Consider the following 12198-nt stretch of genomic DNA (forward strand, 5'->3'; position numbering starts at 1 on the left):
ACTCACAACTGAAATAAGGGTAGATTAAGTATTCAAATGTGTGATAAGGATATTTTGTTACAAATCTATCATTTATTTTTATTCATTTAGCAGACACTTTTCTCCAAAGCAACGTAGAAAATACAATTTACGTATTACATCAGGAGAAAGAGACATAGTTGCAGATCTGTGATTTATACCTTACATGCACTTAAGACATCATGGGCAAAGTGAGTCTAACCTGATTTGCATCAGTATGTATAAATATCTGTCTGTATGAACCCAGAAGTGTAACAAAGGTAAGATACGTAATGTGCACAAACCAATTTACCAATTAAGTTATAACTTGAAACCGTGTTCCAAGTTCAAAAGCAAGACAGGCTACCGCAGTAGCATTTTAAAAGGTCTGGAGAAAATGAATCACATCTTGTCTGTACATGGGGTCAAATCATGTGAGACAGTCACCAAAGGAAAGGTTATTCCTTTCCAGTTCTGCATAACTGGAGCATCACATTGTGCCGAGAGAAAAGAATAAGATGTAGATGATCGTGTTCACCTCATCGGTGACCCTGTCTGAGGGGCAGGAGGAAACACATTTTGGGCTTCCTGCACTGGACATGGATCCAGGCTCTGAGAAGATTAGATCCTAAAATTGGGGAGCCATCTGTCTGCAAGAGTATGGGCGATACCAGATGGAGAGGGTGCAGAGGTACATCGGTGTCAGTCACCCTGCCTGGCTTTTGGTTCTTGCTTCTACTTAATGTCTTGCTTATTCTCCTTCTTGCTCCTATAATTTCTCTTTCTTTCACCCCTTTTCTCTCTCCTCTTTGGTCTTCCTTTCCATTCCTGCCTTTCTTCTCCCCACCTCTGGGGTGGGCTGGTGAGGTGTTGGGGGTCTTTGTTGAGTTGACTTCCTCACATATCTCTTTTATTGGAACCTTTGAACCAAATGAGAGGTCCAGACATTGCCTTACTTGGGAAAGCTGTTCGGGGGTGTCGTCATACAGTGTTAGAGGAGCCCTTAGATGCTTCCTCTTACTGAGCAATTTCATTGGGGCTTCCTCTATTTTCCTTAATGGCTTTCCTGCAGCATGTAAGGTGTCTGCTTAGAGATGCAAAAACAGGAAGTTAATAAAGTGCAGAGTAATGCAGTGATTTGAGTTACTATAAATGATATGTATTGATATGCAAGCTTTCAGCACTCACTGACTTGATAAAAATATTATCATTCCAGTGTGTCGTACATTCAAAGCCAAAAGCACCCACCAGATAATTTTGTTGCTTCAGTCAATATATTGAGGAAGTACATTAGCTCTGTACACTTATCTGGTCTCAGAAGTGATTTGAATTACTGATAATGAAAAGAAAATGATAGGCAAGAAAAATGGGCATGTGGCGGTTCTTGCTAATGGTACTGAAAAAAACACTACTTTACGAAATTGATTACATGTGGTTTAGATGTTTCTTTGATCCATGACCACACTTTGACTCAATTTCTAAAGTGCTTTTAAAAGGAACATGGTAGATATGATTCATACTGCACAGACATTCATTCAAGCGAAAGATTTGCTTGCTGAACTATCCCTGGTATTGACCTTCACCTTCCTTGCACATAATTGCTGTAGATGTTACAAAATCTAAAACTTGGATTTTAGTTGGGTTTGCATTAAAAATAATATAAAAAAAGAGCTGTGAATGTTTTCCTGTTTTTTTTGTCCTCTTTGGATAGAAACCTACTTATATGGGGAAGTAGATCAGTTATCCTACAAGGGTGAAGGAGCTATTTACAAAGTTGTAATCATGAAAATATTGAAAAGGAACTGCACAAAACTCCTTATTGTGATCAGGGGATCAGTTCAACATGCTGCACCACTGAACAGGCAGTACGGAATGCTTTGTCTTGATAACTGCCACGGACAGAGCGCTTGACCATGCTGCGTTGATCTTGCTGATTTGAAGCTAACGCTTGGTGGCATGTCAATCTATATCTGAGGACATCTGTGCGGTACCCGCCTACGACATTTCCACTTCTCACCCTGGTATATGTCACTAGTGGTGCAGAGCTGGATCGGTGCCCTAGGATGTGAGCTCTTTGCGCTTAATGCGTGATGTTTCTAAGCCGCAGTGTGCCACGATACCTCTACGAACAGTCAGTTACCTGTATCTGGGTGGGGATACGTATCTTGGCCTGTTCCTTCAGCATTTCAGATGATTTAGTCGTCTTCTCTAAATCTGATGTCGCTCTCACTCGCCTTTACCTAACTTACAGAATGAGCTGATTAATATGTGATATGCTATGTAATTGGAAGACTTCTAAATTTACATTTATTCGTTTGGCAGATGCTTTTCTCCGTAGCGACGTGCATCTCAAAGACGCCATGCTCTTTAGTATAGGTGTGGAAGCGACATCAAAAAAAAAAAGAATGATAAAGTAGGGATTAATAATAAATAAGGACACTGCGTGGGTTTCCTCCAGGTGCTCCGGTTTCCTCCCACAGTCCAAAGACATGCAGTTCAGGTTCCCCCATAGTGTGTGAGTGACAGAGAGTGTGTGTTCCTCTGATGTATGGATGAGTGGCCCATTGTAAGTAGTGTATCTAGCAGTGTAAGTCACCGCGGTGAATAAGGTGTGTGGGCTGGTAACTCTACATAGAGCTCATTGGAAGTTGCTTTGGAGAAAAGCATCTGCTAAGTAAATAAATGTAAATAAGGGCACAAACCCTTAAATAAAAATGGCTGAAATCAGCACAGATTTTTTTTTCCACCTCCTACTTTACCAAAGTAAGAATGTGAGAGTAAATTCATAGAAAGGATGTTAGAATCCATAGGAAACATACTGTACCCGGGAACACAGGTCACATAAAGTGCTTTTGCTTACCTTTGATCTAGTCCAAGCAGCAGTCCTTTTAAGAGTTATTGCCAAAAATGAGGCTAGGGTGCCAATGGCATATCACTTGTAGGCTAATGAGGTGTGGCTGGGTTGGCATGAGCTTCTCCGGTGGGATACTATTTGTGGAACATCAGATCACCCTTAAGAGGGTTGGCCCACATAAACCTGCCCTAAGGGCACTATGTGAGTCCTCATCAAACTCTGGCTTTTTCAACTTCCTCTCATCACTGTGCTTGTTTGAGACTATCAACTTTTAATTACCCTCCTTCTCAGGCAGGTTTCATCCGGTTAACGCGTGTCTGATACACAATGGGGACAATCTTCGTGAAAAATTAATCACGCAACAGTTGTTTCGAACGCTGCAACGGACACCCATCAAATCCGACAGGTCTGTAAGAGGGTTTCGGCGATTGCCATGAATCAAGGGCATGACAGCAACAGATGTGTCTTGTACTGACAGGTGAGAAAAAGAATACATTTACATTTATTTATTGAGCAGACGCTTTTCTCCAAAGTGACTTCCAATGAGCTCTATGTAGTGTTATGAGCCCACACACCTTATTCACCACACACTGCTAGATCCACTACTTACACTGGGTCACTCATGCATACACCAGTGGAACACACTCTCTCTGTCGCTCACACACTATATAAATCACACACACACACTGTCAGAAACCGCTTATCCTGAGCGGGGTCGCAGCGAGCCGGAGCCTAACCCGGCAACACAGGGCGCAAGGCTGGAGGGGGAGGGGACGCACCCAGGACGGGACTCCAGTCCATCGCAAGGCACCCCAAGCAAGCCTCGAACCTCAGACCCACCAGAGAGCGGGACCCGGCCAAGCCCGCTACACCCCCGCTATGTATAAATAAAGAAATGAGTTGTGATTATTTATCCACGGTTTCTCTTTGCCTCCCACACCCCCAATCTCTCTCCCGTGATCTTCCTTTCAATCAAGCGTTATGTGCTATTATCCCCTTCTACACAGCCGGCCCACGGTTTAGTTAATCTAAAGCATGAAGCTATGGGAACTTGGTGGTGCGCTGTTGTGTTAGCAGCAGTCTTTCCTCCTGTTTCTTTTTCCATTCAACAGCAGCACGACGTACTCCTCATGTTTTCGGTATAGATGTCGTTTGTACACCTCTACGCTGTATGTCCTGTCGTTCTGGGTTCATGCGCACACCGCAGCCGGGAAGGAGAACAAGCGGAGAAACGTAGCGTTGGCACGTGGAGACGAATAGTGCGACGAGCATGCATCAGAAGGACACGCCGAGGGTCTTCTAGAGGGATGTTCAATCACAGTCTCCCATTTCTGGAAATCGCTGAACGGAGCGCGCGCGCTCTACGTGACTCATTCGGAGCTCTGACAGGGAGGTCTATTTCTGTATCTCTGGTCCTGTTCTTCACAGTTCAGATCACTCTCACGGATGGCATGAGAGACAAGCAGGCACCTCCATTCGCGCCAAGGTTCTCGGCCGGCCACGCCGGGAACGAAAATAGAAACCTCCTCCGAATGAGGGGTAGGATGAAACCTTTTCGAACTTGAAGAACCTCGTGTGAATTTTGTCAAAGCGTTCATCCGGAACAGCAGACTTCTCAAAGCACTGGACCAATGGGTATTAGGCAGCAACTCAAAGGAGAAGTTGGGTTGGATTAGTGAATCTGTTTTCTGTATTCCAAAGTTTTATTCTGATCCTGTATAACTCTGCCTGTATGACTTTGTTATTTATTTAGTTAAAAAAAAAAAAAAATCATAATTCCTTCAGCTATTGTACTGTTTTTCAGACCAAATCAGATGGGACATTTGGTCTTTTAAACTAAAATGACAATATAGCAAACCGAGTGTCGGTTTTCGCGAACACACAGCCGCGGAAAGACTCCTTACATCATTCCACTGAAGTGAAACATTACAGAGAAAAATTCATGCCCGCAGTTCAAGCTCCTCACCGCTGTCATCATCCAGCATCCGCTTCTCCGCCAAAAAAAAAAAAAAAACATTTTGGTCCTTCACATGTTGCTGTGTTGATGTGCGGATTGATTAGCGATTTCCTGTTGAAAACAAACACACACACCAGCAGTAAAGGGTTGACTGGTAAACAGGGAAATGCACCAATTTACCATCCTCTCTTTTTTTCAGTTTTATTCAGTGTGTATAGGTAGGATATTTCCACATCCCTTTCAATTATGCAACGGTTCTTATGAATTAATATTAAAAGTCTTATTTTCATCAGTTTTTGGCAGTTTCATTAACGTCCTTGTATCTAATCTTCATCTTTTCAAAAGGAATTTTGTACTGTTTGCTATGTTAGATGAAAAGGCAAAACTGAGTAATAGAGAAATGGACTTGGAGACAAAAGCTTCAGCTAGAGGTTATTATTTTGCTGTGCTCTTTTTTTGTTAAACATATGCACTCATCATTTAAAATTGGGGGGGGGGTTCCCAACTGATGAAAAATTATATAAAGTGAAGAAAGGGTTTTAAGGCAAGATGATCCAAAGTGCCTGTTCCTGGCATTCCCGTCCAGCCTACACACTGCCTCAACACTATGATTCATAGACATCGGACCGCTGGACACATTCTGGATTGTCACACAGTTATTGAGATCGAATGAATGAATGAATGAATGAATGAATGAATGAATTCTTGGTATACAGATGTACCACGGAGAAGAGGGACATACATTTTCCCATATTTACTGCATATATATAGAGCAATACATAACATTATACAAAATATGTCATATGATGCTACCTTATACGTGGGTTTTTCATCTTTTTGTGACTGCAGTGGAAGTTGTGCACGTGGTAGAGTCTGTAAATACTCGGAATATTCACTTCCTATGAAGCAGAGAAGGTAATTTATTTCCCTCCCAATTATTACTATCACTTGTTGAACGAGATAAAGCGCGGTGACATTTTCTACACAATAGATAATTCATGCAGATGCACACGAGCTAAAAAACATCAAAGCACATGGGACTGGAATTGGACTCCAACACCAATCAAAATGGCTTAGCTCTTTGTTCCGCTCAATGCCTTGCTTCCTTTATCTTGCATAAGCTAATAGGGTATTACAGGCATGTTCTCAACCACCACAATATATTTTAGTCAATGCCAACAGCCCTAGTAAAGTGGGTAAAACATGAGTTCTGCAGGTACCATGAAATCTGAATATTCAGCAACCGGTAAAGTATTCTCCTGTTATAACCCCGTGCGTGAAAGATGCTCTAAAATCCCTGAAAAAGTTACACAGTTGTGTAAATTCAAAATTATATCCAATATCCAATTTCTTTGGATAAGCAAGAAAGAAACAAATGTTATGACATTCAGAGGAGCCGCTTAGGATATGTACAGTGGGACCGATGAAGAGGGAGTAGCCAAAACCAAAGTTCACCTTTAGCATCAAATAGCCATAGCACACACTCCATATAATAAGTCAGACTCAATAAAAGAGTATATTACCAGAAGACCCCCTGGCAGCATATTATAAAAGAACAATGAAGAATGGAGATCTAATAGTGTTTTTATTTTCCTTTCAAGTGTGTTTGAAGTGCTTCACGGCAGTAATGGACAGTAACAGATATATCACCAAGTTATAAGAAGAGGAGGATGACTCTTCACCTCTCTGTCTACTCATTCTTTTTATTGTTCTCTGCAGAAATAAACCAGCAACAGCCAGATCAGTCAGGGGTGTCGTCGCTGGGTCCCGGGACGAGTCCTTATCCATGTGGTAGGAGTAGCGCTGCTGTCTCACAGCGTCTGGGTGGTGCGAGAGAATGTGGGTTCAATCCCTGCTCAGTCTGTGTGGAGTTTGCATGTTCTCCCTGTGTCTGTGTTCTGTGAGCGCTCTGGTTTCCTCCCACAGTTCAAAGAGTTGCTGTTCAAGTTCCCCCATAGTGTGTGTGTGAGTGACAGAGAGAGAGAGAGAGAGAGTGAGTGATGTATTGATAACTGACCCAGTGTATCTATCAGTGTAAGTCTTTAGGTGCTCTGGTTTCCTCCTACACTCCAAAGACATGCTGTTCAGGTTCACCCATAGTTTGCAAGTGACAGAGAGAGTGTGTTCCACTGATGTATGGATGAGTGACCCAGTGGAAGTAGTGTATCTAGCAGTGTAAATCACCAGAGTGAATAAGGTGTGCGTGGCGAGCCGGAGCCTAACCCAGCAAGACAGGGCGCAAGGCTGGAGGGGGAGGGGACACATCCAGGACAGGACATCAGTCCATTACAAGGCATCCCAAGCAGGACTCGAACCCCAGACCCAACACATAGCAGCCACTGGCTAAGCCCACCCTGCCAAGAGAAAAGTAGTCAACGTCACTATATATGTAAATAGGACAAGTACACGGTACGACTCCAAGCTACGGTCTGTAAGTCACTTTGAATAAATCTCACCCAGGTTGCTCATACTGGACTATTGCAGATGCTTAAAGTTTATCCACACAAACACATATGGAAAAAGCTAATGGATACAATGTGAAAATCATACCAGCACAGGCTGTGACTCAGCAGAAAGGGAGCTGTAACCAAATGTGTTTTTAAGGTTGTGGACCAGCTGTTCGTGTGCTAATGTTCATCTGGTTCGGTGCACATTAATCACATTTTTTATGATGAAGTCATGGGACACAAAACAAAATGGAACTGATTTGTCCTCCATTCACATGGTTTGTAAACTCATCAATACAACATATAAGCAATCAAACACAATACATTATGGAGAGTGGACTAAATGAAAGTGAATAAGATATATTTGGTCTTTAAACTAGGGAACTAACACCTTCACATTTATCATTGTTTTGGGTGGCACGGCAAGTAGCGCTGCTGTCTCACAGCGCCTGAGTGGTGCAAGAGGATGTGGGTTTGATCCCCGCTCAGTCTGTGTGGAGTTTGCATGTTCTCCCCATGTCTGTGTGGGTTTACTCTGGGTGCTCTGGTTTCCTCCCACACTCCAAAGACATTCTGCTCAGATTCACCCATAGTGTGTGAGTGACAGAGAGAGAGAGAGAGTGCGTGTTCCAGTGATGTATGGATGAGTGATCCATCGTAAGTAGCGTATCTAGCAGTGTAAGTCACCAGGGTTAATGAGGTTTTTGGGCTGGTAACACTACATAGAGTTCATTGGAAGTCGCTTTGGAGAAAAGTGTCTAAGTAAATAATGTATCAACATTCAGCTTGTCATGTAAAGGGTACCTTAATAAATTTTTTTTTTTTAAATCATTCATACAAATCCCACCTAAATAACATCCATGCTTCCTGAACCCAGCCAGAGCTTAACCTATGGTGGGCGAGCTCACCTCCAAATGTCAATGAGAAGAAGATGGCCTGAACTGAGAGCATAATGCCAGGAGCCACTTCGCGCCCAGCGATTCCTTCCATAACAGCTCTTCCTAACAGAAAAGAGCCACCTTTAGCTGCGATAAATTCCACCTGATTAATTGCTCTGATGCGGAGGGTGTCTCGGCACCACAGATGTGTGACTCATTTTAGACTTGGCCATTTGTGCGCTGGCGTCCTTTGCAAAAATGCTAAGCAGCTCCTGTGCCAGGCTGTGGGTGATGGAGATTTTTCACAACTGTGCTGATTTCTCGCCAAGTCAATTAGTACCTGTCACTCATCACCTGGCTGACATGGAGATGTCATAAGAGCGAACTTGGAGTGCCTCGGGGGGGGGGGAGGAAGAATCTGGTTTGTGATGCTCATTTTATTCTCCACCAGGCAATGAGGAGCAAAAGCCACATGGGTGAAATCCCAGGACAGGCAGTAAATATTCAGCTGGAAAATACTGGCGGTGTGTGAAATGAAAGGAATGTAGCATGTAAAGTATCTAACGTAAGCTATTTGTCCAGAATTCCTGACGGTGTGTATTTTTTAAACAAAATATTTTATGTGCAATAGAAGATGTATGTTGCATTGATTTATTTAGCAGATGCTTTTCTCCAAAGTGACTTCCAATGAACTCTATGTAGTGTTATCAGCCCACACGCCTTGTCCAAAGAACAATTTTTCAAATATATTAAAATTACAGTGGCATGGCAGCGCATGGCAGGTTTTCCTTCTTCCTGAATGAAGAAGCAGACTGGTTAAAACCTTTTGTGACATTTAAGCCCAACAAACAATGCTGTGGGTGCCATCCTGTACTACACTGCTTCGGCGATTTGGGCACGGCGGTGGTGTAAATGTTCTTGCGCATCTACCTCGCACCCAAGACACATTTGCGGCGCTCCTTATGTTTAGCGCCTTGTCTTTAAATGTCTGGTAATCGTGACCACGCCACGTCTTACCATACACTCCCGGCGCTTGTTTCACTCATGACCAGCAGTGTCCTTAGAGGCAAAGCATTCTTAAAGTCTCCTGAATTTTTGCATATCTTTTGGTGCTATCACCTACAACTGGATATCTCATTCTGCAACTGCAATGTCCATCCATCCATCCATCCATCCATCCTTCCATTCATCCATCCATCCATCCATCCATCCATCCATCCATCCTTCCATTCATCCTTCCATCCATCCATCCATCGTCAGGAGCCACTTGTCCCAAGAAGGCTACCTGGCAACGCAGGGTCGAAAGCGGGACGGGATACACCCAGGACGGGATGCTAGCCCATTGCAAGGCACCCCAAGCAAGGCTCGAGCACAGGACCTGCCAGTTGGTGGGCACCGGCCAAACCCGCCACGCCACCATCCCCCCCACCAAGTTGCAATGTATTTCTTGAAAAAATAAAATAACGGTCAACTACAGTACAGCCTTTCCCCTATTTTGAAAACAACATAACAGAGAAACGATCACTCAGCTACGCATACGAGGCACAACTATTTGGGACATGTTTGCTTCAAAAGGACTGTATTGGACTCTATTGAACTGTATTGGACAGTAAAACCAGGATAAAGAGGTACATTCCCTCTCAAGGGCTCTGCAGCAGAGCCGCTCCAGGAAATACAACCAATTTATCAGACACGAAGCAGATTACCCACTATGTATATTTACTTACATACCGATATTTTTCAAACCCATCGCATGCACCAGTCATCTTATGAAAAGAGGCACATGGTGCGAATGGGGCCTAATAGCTGTGTTCTCATGAAAGGGGGGCAGATCTGTCTCTTTTTTTCTGCCAGGACGGACGTACCACACAGCGTCAGCTGTGCGACAAACAGATTTAATGCACATCAAGCTGTATATTTAACGGGGTCCGATTAAATATCCTGGATACACACCCCTACTTGACAAAGGAAGGGTAGGCAACATGTTCTTACCTGGCTCTATTTCATAGTATTTGTAGGTTACCATACTTTAAAATGTCTCTAAAACGGTACAACTGCAAAATTGCCTCTCCCTCGTGCCTACACATTATTACCACGAATAGAATTTTTCCCGAAACAGGCCCAGTAATTTCTTACTGGACCTACGTATAATTTTATTTCATCAGACATAATTTCTCCTTGGTCCCAAGTACTGCATGCAGGAGTTCTGTTTTCTTAAAGCTTTATCCCAAAAAACCGTGTATTTCAGATCACTCCCAATCCATCCATAGTATCTCCATCACCCCAGCAACCCCTCTAATGATCCAGTCGTCCAAGTCTGCTGAGTCCTTTCCTTTCAGCTGTTCTTCCTTTCGTCCCTACATAGCAGATCCAGTAATCGCATTCGTGATGTCATGTATCGGAAGATTCCCCTCCGTACAGTAAATTCCTACCGGCAATCATTTATCCTTTGAAGAACATAAGGAGGCTGCTTCTTCATGTTTCAAAAAAATCCTTCCAGGGTAAAAAGTTACCTTGTTTTCCTGAAATCAGATTCAAATTTCACAATCCAGGTCTATTCCGCCACGTACTACAGCATTTGCCACAACGCTGAACTTCATCCATGAACATCTTGCATAAAGGTACGGGCAATTTCTTCTCAGCTCTCAGCTCAGAATCCAGTTCTTAATCTTTGTAACACAACCGGCGTTTGGCTAAGTCCGTATATCAGCCAAATGATGACACGAGGCAATAAAGGGATTTCGGCAAGGAGGCAATTTGCGGGTGATCTGAACATTTCGCTCATAATTAATTGCAGTACGTGAAGGTTCGGTGTTTTTCACTATCATGAAAAATTGCTTTTGTCTTTACAGTGTTGTAATAATGAGTCATATGATAATCATATTAAGAGATTGTTTCCAAAATGCCCTTGATATAAGCTACATGAAGTCATGTACCCTTAACTGAACAGTATTTGTGTTAGATACTGTATTTCTTTTCAGCACTATAGTAATTTTACATTTATATATTAAGCAGACACTTTTCTCCAAAGTGACTTCCAGTGAACTCTATGTAGTGTTACCAGCCCACACACCTTATTCACTGAGGTGATTTACACTGCTTAGATACACTACGTCACTCATCCAAAGATCAGTGGAACACACTCTTTCTGTCACTCACACTCTATGGGGGAACCTGAACAGCATGTCTTTGGAGTGTGGGAGGAAACCAGAGCACCCACAGGAAACCCACACAGACACGGGGAGAACATGCAAACTCCACACCAACTGAGCGGGGATCGAACCCCATCCTCTCGTACCAAGCAGGCGCTGTGAGACAGCAGCACTGCTCGCTGTGCCACCCTGTATTACAGGTTTTGTGGTTCTGACCATGTATGAAAGTGGATTCTCAGTTGGGGCACGCTACATAGCAGGCAAAAATGAAGTAATATAATGACTTCCGGAGACAACTAATGCACGCTGCGTGAAATTCAATAAGAAATACTTGTGATCTTCTAGTATTTTCCTGGATTCTTGTACACATGTGCAGTGGCTGGATTTCACCTACAAGCCAGATCCAGGCCAAATCAAGAGATGTAGACAGTGAGTGTGACCCCTTCTTTGCGCTGGGTGCGTTGCGATGCTACGTTTCCCACGCTGTGTTTGGGGTTGAACAAGGAGCAGCCGTTCAGGGCGAGCGGAGGCGACGGCGTGTCCTCCCATGTCAACTCTCCTCCCGTCCATAGCTCGCACGCAGCTCGTCTCTCTGATGCTGCTCCTTCTTAACAGCGGCATCGGCTACAGGCGGTGGAATGATTCCACCCACTTATGTGGAGAGCACTTGAAGAGCGATACTCTATCAAATAGACGACTCGTAAGTGGCTGATTTTATTTGGCTTGTTTCGGTGGGTGCCTGTTGCCAAGGAGAAGGTTGGCTTTTTGGTCGGATCTCGTGGAGAACACAAAGCGTCGTACGAGCTTGTCCAACCCGGTTCGGCATGCCGGAGAAAAGATGTCACAGACCGCGCCTGTGTGGGATCCATTGATGGAAACAAATTTCTCAAGAATATACGTCTCTTTTGTTTTT

Source organism: Scleropages formosus, chromosome 8 (genome assembly GCF_900964775.1).
Source record: "Scleropages formosus chromosome 8, fSclFor1.1, whole genome shotgun sequence".
Classification (NCBI taxonomy): Eukaryota; Metazoa; Chordata; class Actinopteri; order Osteoglossiformes; family Osteoglossidae; genus Scleropages; species Scleropages formosus.